The 9,603-nt window shown below is 35.5% G+C and overlaps 1 protein-coding gene across 1 annotated transcript in view; it reads left to right on the forward strand.

Moving 5' to 3' along the window:
* Positions 1 to 8,538: 8,538 nt before the first annotated feature.
* The window catches only part of SKAP1 (src kinase associated phosphoprotein 1), a 204,250-nt gene continuing 203,185 nt past the window's right edge, over positions 8,539 to 9,603 (forward strand). Inside the window, exon 1 of the mRNA XM_008586104.1 lies at positions 8,539 to 8,641. The gene's annotated coding sequence lies outside the window, so the exon portion shown is untranslated. The remainder of the gene's footprint in view (positions 8,642 to 9,603) is intronic.

Here is a 9,603-nt window from a genome sequence, read left to right on the forward strand (position 1 = left end):
ATGAGATAAATGTACATGTGCTGATATGGAGCAATCATCAAGATAAATAGGAAGAAAACCTCGTTTCAGAACAGAAGAAATGCTACTCTCCTTAAAGAAGAGAAAAAAAGACATATGCTACCCACACAGACACTTGTTATATTTAGGTAGAAAATTCACGGAACACCCAAGAAACCTCACAATGGTTGCCTCTGGAGAGAAGGGCCAAGAGAAAGTAAGGGAGATGAACTTTCACCGTATGCCTTCTTGTAACCTTTGGAATTTTTACTCTAATGCTTAACTTTTTTATTCAATAAAGAACTTACAAAAAAAAAATCTTGACTCAACATGGTAGTGAGCTCTTTTTCAGTAGAATCATGATTTGGTAGTTTCTTATCCATTCAAATTCCCCGCACCCCTTTATTTATTTAGCTTAAAATATGAATTTATGTACAAGGCCCTGATGATGAGATAAAATACCTACATTCTCTGTTGCTTAATATTTGAGAACCAGCAGAACATAGGTGTGTTGAGTTGACTTATCCCTTAAAAGTCAATTTTAAGGGATAAGTATCATATAATACCCATGGTAACTGATAATGAATACCTTTTCTTACCCTAGCTCAATCTTTTTTTTTTTTCCATTTGTAGTTATTAAAAGTTTACAGAACTTTTGATTCTTATCTTCATGTAGATGACAAGGAAAATCAAATAACTGATAAATTAATGACTGTTTATTTAAGTTTATTTGACTAGCCCAGGGGACTTATGTTGAGAAAAAAATAACTTACAAGCTATTTCTCTTAGATAGTATTATCTCTGAATTAACATAGAAAATCAGATGAGAAGTACAGTTTCTGAAGATAGAATTTCAGCATAAGAATTAATGTTCATCAGGAATTTTGCCTCTAACAAATTTTCATGTTCTGAACACAAAATATTGAGAGAAAAGTGTAGTTAACTTTAATACAAACTTTTTTGGTTCTTCTGCTTAAAATCTTTTTTTGTGAGTAAGTAGGTTAAGCCTTTGAACTTGAAATCCAGTGAATTTGCTTGATATTTGGAGGCTACATAATGTGACGGGTGAGTCCAATTCTATTGGAAAGCATTAATTTTTCATTAATGCTTTCATCAACACATATTTCTCTGCTTGTCTGCCAGGATGGCTGGTACACAAGGAAAGGGACTGCTAAGTTATGGGTAAGGATTTTATATGACATGCAAAATAAAGCTTCTAGTTACTGCTGACTCTTGTGAGACAAATAGTGGAAGAACCAGTCTTGTGAGCCCTACTGTCCTGGTCAGCTGATGTGAATTTAACACACACTTGCCAGCCTGAAAAAGTTCTTGATTACACTTTATCTCTAAAAGGTATTTTCCTAAACTTAAAAATGTGGTACCACTTACTCGTAAGATTTGTGCACTTTACTTGTGTTAGTGATACTTCAATAAAAAAGAAACAATTTTGAAAATAAGGAGAGGTACTCTTCCGTGTGAAACTTCTGTCCTGTGGCACCAAACATTGAATTGAATTCTTGACGGTGAGAGATTTTGGCTGTTGATAATGGTGTTACATACATGCTGTGATATAAATGTTGTTGTTTACGTGAACAAGAATCCTTGTTTGGGGTGGGGTGGGGCATAGGGAAACCAAGACTTTGCCATTGTAGCTTTAGTAATATTGGAGGTCTGTGTTACTCACAAAGAAAACTCACTCTTTTTTCAGCATGTTAAAAGCTGGTTCGTGTTATCAGGTCTGCTAATCTTACCCATAATCCATTCTTTATTATGTATTGCTTTATTTTTACTCCTTGGACTTTTGTAAAATTTTTCTTATATATACATGTAGCCTGTAGAACATGTAGTCTCATCCATCTTTAGCAGAAGACATTGGAATCCACTAGCCTTATAGTTTCCCTCGAGAAGTTTCTGAAGTAGTGTTGGTCCACCAACTGGAGCGTGATAGATACTGGAATGCATCAAGATTATAAATGGGAACTACAGTCTACTACAATTTGTTGTTTGGGAGAAAGGAAAGGGAAAGATGGGAAGAAAGGGCAAGGTGAACCAATAGTAATAAAATTCCTACATCTATGTGACATATTTTGAAAGGATTTCCCTACTCTGAGACTTAAAGCATGATGGTACCAGAAAGAAAATTCATTGTTTAACCAACCCAGGACAAAGCTGTATTTAGGTATGGAACATGTTGGTTAGTTTTTGGTGAAGCAGGGTCATAATGCCCAGGATCAAACAGAATCAAACAGAAGGTGCTAGAAAAAATTCAATGTATCAATCTGACTAAACCCAAAGTAGTTGTATTAAATTTTGTAAGCATGAAATCCATGCCAAAAAGTGATATCTTAAAAATTACTACACAACACTACTGTGATAAATTTGAACTGTGAATTGGACCACTTCCTTCTTAACCAAATCATTGATCACATTTGGCTTTGTCTGTCAATTCTAGTTTCCATACCTAATGTGACTACTACTAATAATAATTTATGCTTTTGATTATAAACTTGTTTTACTGAAGTAAAAATACTAATTAATATAACATATACCCTAAATTCAAGTCATTGGCTGTCATTCAGTATGCATTGCCTTTGAGTAAGGGACATGATTTATAAAGCATACAGATTTGGAAACTGTACAGCTCAGTGGATTAGAACAAGAGCTTAGTAATCAGACAGGGTGGGGTCAAAGCCTGACTCTGCCACTTATGAGTCACTTGTGTGACTTTGGGTAAGTTATTTAATCTCTGTGTCTCAATTTCAGAATCTACATCTTTGGAATAATAATACTCACACATCACAGGATTATTCTGAGTATTAAATGAGATAGTACACGAAGAGCCTTAACCCAAAGCTTGTACCCAGTAAGAGTTCAGCAAACTATTATATTTTTATTATTATTATTACTATAGCTGACTTTCTTCTGTAAATCAAAACATGCTGAGAATTCAGTTGAATAGTTTCATAATAAGAATTAAGGACTGAGAATACAGTGATCCAAAGAAAACAGAACTATGAACCAATAATGCCAGATTATGATTGCCTGGTTGCCGTATGATAAATGCATTCATTTTACAATATACTCGTATTTATCCACAAACTTCCAAATACCTAGGTTTACATGTTTTGAGTTCTGTCAAAATTTTACTTTTATTGAAAATATTCCAACTCAGCAGGTTCCATTTTCGTACCAGTTGAACAATAACAGTGGTAGATGGAATGCGTTAGTGTAGAGACAGAATGATTGCTGACAGGCCGGAATGTGCTTTATGAAGTGTGTGTTGTCGCATATACAGTTATCTGGTTTATATTTGTTGCTGCCAGTCTCGTTTGTTATTATCCGGGAGTTACGCCTTTATTGAAACCTAAGAAGGGTTAAAAATGCCAGTATTTTCTGAGAGGGAGGGGAAGGAGCAGAAGGGCTCCCACAGTGGATACTTTTCCTTTCTCTTTTCTTTCGTTCTTTTTCTTTTTTTAAAGAACTAGGATGATGCTACACGCTGCAGCTCACCCTACTGGTCAGAAAGAAAAACTGCAACACAAAGGGCCATTTTCTTGAAGGAGTGAGAAAAAAGAACTTTTCAATCGGCTCCCACTGACGTTTTCCTGTCTAATCTACCACTGACAGATGTAGTTCATTTTGACAATCTTACTAAGCTATGCTGCCCTATTAGTTGTTGGATTCACAGATGTTGTCATAGTGATTGTGCAACGAGTGCCCAATCAGTCTGGTTCCATTTCTAACCATTTAGACTGTGCACCTCTCTCTGTAAATGTTCTCTCTAAAGATTCATAAGAAGTCTGTTATTCTTAGCATGATTATATTATTAGCAAACAGTATTCTTAACTAAAAAACTTAGGCTTAATTTACTTCTTGTACATTCAAGATCCAGTTGGAGTAACTTTTTAAAAGAGTGATAAATGGAAACTTTCTCTACCTGGCCTATCATTTGTTCTGTGGACTTAATGACATTCAGTACTATTAAACTCCCTGCCAGGACCTTGGGGGGAAAAAAAGAATATTTATGCATTGAGTTATGGGTAGATGTAGAAGAAGAAAAAAAAGAGATGGGCAGGAAGTCAGACTGTATAGAACAGAGAAGACTTTGAGACCTTCGCTATACATGGATTAATCACAAGAACTAACCAGGCAAATCCAAATGGATATTTAGAAATCGGTGAAGCCTCTAAGATGTTCTGTGGATGACACCGTACATTTTCTAATGCATGGGTATGTGCAAAATGATGTGTAACTTACAATGGAAGTGTTGACAGAACTTTAGCTTTGGTGTTGCAAATATGCTCTATAAAATATTTACATGCGAGTAACATTTCACATATATGGTCACGTCCGTACCCAACGTATTTCATTATTTGGTGTTAGATTCAGTAACTTAGGTGAATGGTTATAATAAGGAATAATAAGCTGCAGTTTTGCTAATCTTACTATAGTTCAGCTTTGGGAACTGCATTACCATTAAATTGGTCCATGAAAATTTGGCAATATTAATGCTATCAAGCATGAAAACTAACCAGATTTGGATCAGGGAGCTTTATTTATAGCATTTTAGTGAGGATTTATTACTTTAAAGAAGGAGCTATGTGTGTCTCATGGTTTCTTATATATTAAATAGAGCAGGAAGTTATGTGTTCCCTTCCAACAGCAACAAAACTAACAAAACCCAAAAAAATTTCAGACAATTTTACATTAATTTAAATTTTCTTCTATCATCCAAAAATACTTGGTGGAATAATAGCAACCCTAGAAAAATTTTAACTACACTATATAAGCAATTGATTGCAGATGTGAAGAGTCTTTATACTATAGCTCACAATTAATTAGAAGAGAAATAAAAGATGATGACTTATACTAACATGAGAAAAAATTGAGCCTTTACATATTGAATAAGAAAACATATTGATATGTTTTTTCTGTTATTTGTTGTTCTCATATTTTGTTGTATGTGCTTTTATTAATGCATAAGGTGCTTTTTTCACGTCTTTCTCATTTCTTTGGTAAAATTGTCATTATGGCCTGTTTTTGTGCCTAAATAATATCTGCAAGTTCAGGACTAGATGGGTTTGCTGTGAGTCAAAATAGTTACAAGGGGAACATCATCATGGTTCATTTTTTCCCTCTGTTTTATTATGAATCGAATTAGTAAATGAAAGTTTTTAGCAATTTAATTCATTTCTCCATAAAGTTTATGGAGCAGCAACAGCTGGTTGAATCCACGGCAGGAAAAGCCAACTTCTAGTGGCCAAGCTATTGTTTCAGAATTAAGTGGGAAAACTCATTAACTGTTAATGAAGACACAGGGAATAAAAACAAATAGCATAGAAACCCTAGAAAATAATTACCTTACACCTGACACAAAGCTGCTTTATCTTTATGTCCCAACCCTCAGAAATTCACAACTTATCACTCTGTGGAGCATGAATGAAATTGAGTTTGACTCTCAGAAAAGAACAATAGAGAAATCATCCCACATATGGGCCCCTCAACAGGACACTCAGTGGAAAACATGCCATTGAACATACTAAAGAATGTTCCTAGCACCTGATTCTTATGACACTTAAGGTAGAGGAACAAATTACCAGCTAATGGCAGGTGAACCTTTGATATAGTTTCCTCAGATCTTGTTTAGAAATACAAGGAGAAAGGACTGAAGATAGTGGATGTAATTAATGGAGATGTGGTGTGTTAGAATATATATATCTGTATAGAAACATATTGATTCTGAATGCGTTGCAGTGGGACAGTGTCTCCAGCGGCAAGGGGCTTGTGAGAAAGCCACTCCACACAGATGGAGTTCTAAGCCCTAACTGTAGAGCTGCCGAGTGGAAATGTCTGTCACTATAGTTTGTGATCATTGATGTCCGATCCCACTGGACTGCAGTAGCGGCCACTTGGAACTGCAATTGTCAGAGCTGTAGACAAATCCCGAGAATACCTGCAGTTATGTTTTAAGGAAAAATAATGTTCTAAACTTAAACAAATCCAAAATGACCTCAGTAATTGCTGGTTCTTCTATAAAACTTTTCACCCATGCATCTTGAGTAGTTGTAATCATTTTAATTACACGGGAGTGTCTATTTATATAATGTTATAGGCTTGTTTCTGTGTGTGCCCAAGGGAGTTGGGCCACTTGATATGACACTAAAAACACTTATAACAACATCTCCATCATCAGGAACTAATTGTGCTTGAGTGTGAAGTATGTTTTTAAATGTTTCCCCCACCACAACCATTTGTAGTACTGACCTAGGCGCTGGTTTGCCCCCATTGAGTTGTATTTCTTCATTGGTGCATGCTTTACAAAGGCACAATCTCATATTTGGCACAGGAGTGGCTGTTAAAAGCCCACCTTGGGTAACTATACTCAGAAACCATAGGAATCGTGCGTCAGTGACTTTGTCATTTGAAGTTAGTAGATCAAGTGCCAAATCCAGGCAGGTGTTTTGGGCGAGAATTTTAAAATGGAAGCTGTAAATAAAATGTGATATCCTGGATTGGATCCTGGAATAGAAAAAGGACATTAATGGAAAGACTTGTGAAATCAAAATAAATTCTGTAGTTTAGTTAGTAGCAATGTACCAGTGTTATTTCTTGGTTTTGGCAGCTACACCTTAGTTATGTAAGAAGTTGACATTGGAGGAAACTGGGTGAAGGTATATAGGATCCGTCTTTACTACCTTTGCAACACTTACTAAGTCTAAAATTATTCCAAAGTAAAAAGTTTATTTAAAACAAAACAAACAAAAAAACCCAAAAGCCCTTTCTGACCTGCATATTAAAAAAAAAAAAAAAGCTTAGAATGCTAGAATGTATAAGAGTAGGTTTTTTCTTCTTCAGTGGTGGATTTGTCAGATTTCTGAAGCAAGCAGAAAACTTCAAGTCCAGAATGATAGTTGATAAATAATGTTCAGTATATCCGACAGACATTAAAATTTATTTGGCAAGCCAGGCTACTTCTTTTTTGTTATTATTATTTAAGAATTTTGACTTGGCTCTAAATAAAAATTCCTTTCAAACTTGCAGTTCACTTTCAGGTTACCAGCGAGGCAGTCCATTAGATCATGTTGATAGTATAATTTCAGTGGATTTGCAGTGGTGTAAAATTTGAGCATTTTAATCCTCAGTCAGTACTTGAGGATTTTTCCGGTTGTTATGGAAAGTACACACTGCTGCTTTAGGCTTAACTATAGCTTTGTGTCCCGCTCAGTAAACTAGTAAAGGAGAGCATTTCTTCTAACTTTGGCTAATCACTGCTGTGTAAGGTTTTTTAAAAATTTTTTACTTTTCCATAATAAACTCTGCAGTTTATTTCTAAAGTCCTATACCTACTGGTATTCAGCCGAGTTGTGGACATCTACCTACCATTGAGCATTCAAAGAAGAGTCTATATGTGATCATCTATTTATGGAAAGAAAAGGCTTACAGCCGTTCTCTTTTTACCGTTTTACTTCCTCCCTATCCTTCTAATTTAATTGTAGGAAATAAACCTTTAAAGTGAGGCAATACAGATTCTATGTAGGTTGTTTGGTTTCACTGCTCCCTAGTTGAAATCCAGGGCCAAAACTCTACAGTGTTTACTGAGATTAGCACTGGTGATTTCCTTTGGAAATTAGTATTTGAGATGATATTAAATTCAGTTGAAAATCCCTTTTTCATGTTTGTGAAATGAACTAAGCAGCTGTTGGTGTCTGTTTTATCAGCAGAATGTACCTCTGTTTGGGGGATTTTAAGAAAAGCCATTTGCAATGCAGAGCCTTTCCTTCCGGTTTCTGAATGAGCTAACATCTTCCGTCTGAACCTTTTAAAGTATCATAATAGCATCGTCCACTTCTACAAAATACAATCCAATGTATGTTGAAAACACCCAAAAGGGATTAGCATTGTTTTAATTGCATAATTCAGTATTGTATATACATTACCTTTTATCAAAGCCATTTTACAGAACAAATATTACCTTCTTAGGGCTTTTAGAATTCCTAAGAGGTTGGTTACATAGGCTGTAAACTAGAATTACAGAGAGAGAACTTTGTTAAGGTTGCAAAACAAGTACTGATTTAAACAGGAATAGAATCCAGCAAAGTCTAGATTTTTACTTCTTTTATTTTTACTACTTTTATTTTTTCAGAGAAGGAAAGAAATATTCTATTTCATTTGGAAATATAATGAAGAAGAGGCATTCAGGGCAAAGGTTGTAATTAATGGAGACAGTATATCTGATTATGAATTTATATAGCTATGTTTTCATTTTAAGTGCGATATGGAGAAGTTTCTCTCTGGTAGCAATGTGTCTTCCCACTCCAAGTTAACAGTTCCTAAATTCCAGTGAAAGTTACTAGAGTGGAAAATTTCCCATCCAGGTAAGTTGGTTCTTGAATTTATTTGTTTCTCGTATGTTAATGATAGTGACCATGTTCAAGTAAAAGATACATCCTTTTTTGTGAATACCAGAAGATGTCTGCAAATATCATACCTTTATAAAAATGTCTGGAGGATAACCTTAATTTCTTTCTTTCTTGTCCCTCAGGGGGAGACCTTGGACAAGACAGCTCTGAGGAGAATCACAGTGGAACTCACGGCCCATCCGTCATATCAGATGCACCCTTTTTATCGGATTATCAGGATGAGGGTGAGTGTCATCTTTCTGGACTTTGTGTGACCGTATTTTGTTACTTTTTGTCCTGGTGTCTGCCTTTTGTCATTTTGTATGCAGCAGCCTTCAGTGGGTTCTCTGTATTGATAATCACTCGTTTGCAAAGAACATCTATTTGTTTCATTGTGGTGCTGATCCTCCTGGGTAATTCAATACTTCTGACGTTAATGTATTTAGGGAAACACTGATTCCATATTGGAGCAGGAAGACATCATTATTGATCTTTTTATAAAAACTGTAGCTCAAAAGCTAAGAGGGCATTTTAAGATTGCAGGGCCCAGTTTACCATTGCAGGGCCCAGTTGCATGGGAATTGGAGCTTTCATTTAATGATTATTGGATTATTAATTATTGTGGATCATTTAAGACCCTTGAGCTCATCATATTATAATAAGATATCACCTATGCTTCTCACATAGCCCTGACCATATTGGCGTTGTTCAAGGGGAAGGGAAAGCCCCCAAACCACAGTGCAAATCTTCCTGGAGTGTCGATTTTACTCGAATATTTGGAAATAGGAGGGGTTAAATAATTCAATGGCTGCAAGCATTTTTATATTAAAAATACAATGGTACATAACAGAGTAGAATGCAAAATATACATGAATTTTTAAGATAAGATACATGAATAAAAATATTTGGGCCTGGTAGCTTCCCGTTTCTGGCATGGGCCCAGATTTTCCAAGTGGCAGGGATGGCTGTGCCTCTTCTGGCATCTGGCCACTCAAGCAGAAGGTTTCATCATCAGGGATATGCCTGGTTTTCTTATCAGAGTCTCTTTCATGGGGGTAAAAAGGTAGAGATGCCACTAAACTGAACATTAAATTGGAAACATATTATTCACTTAGGGATTGGGAATAAAGTCAATAAATTATCCTGTATTTCTCTTTATTAGTCTGTAGTCTTTCCATTTTTTTCTTCCAAATTTCAAGGGATCATA

This window comes from Galeopterus variegatus, unplaced genomic scaffold (genome assembly GCF_000696425.1).
Source record: "Galeopterus variegatus unplaced genomic scaffold, G_variegatus-3.0.2 Scaffold3829, whole genome shotgun sequence".
Lineage (NCBI taxonomy): Eukaryota > Metazoa > Chordata > Mammalia > Dermoptera > Cynocephalidae > Galeopterus > Galeopterus variegatus.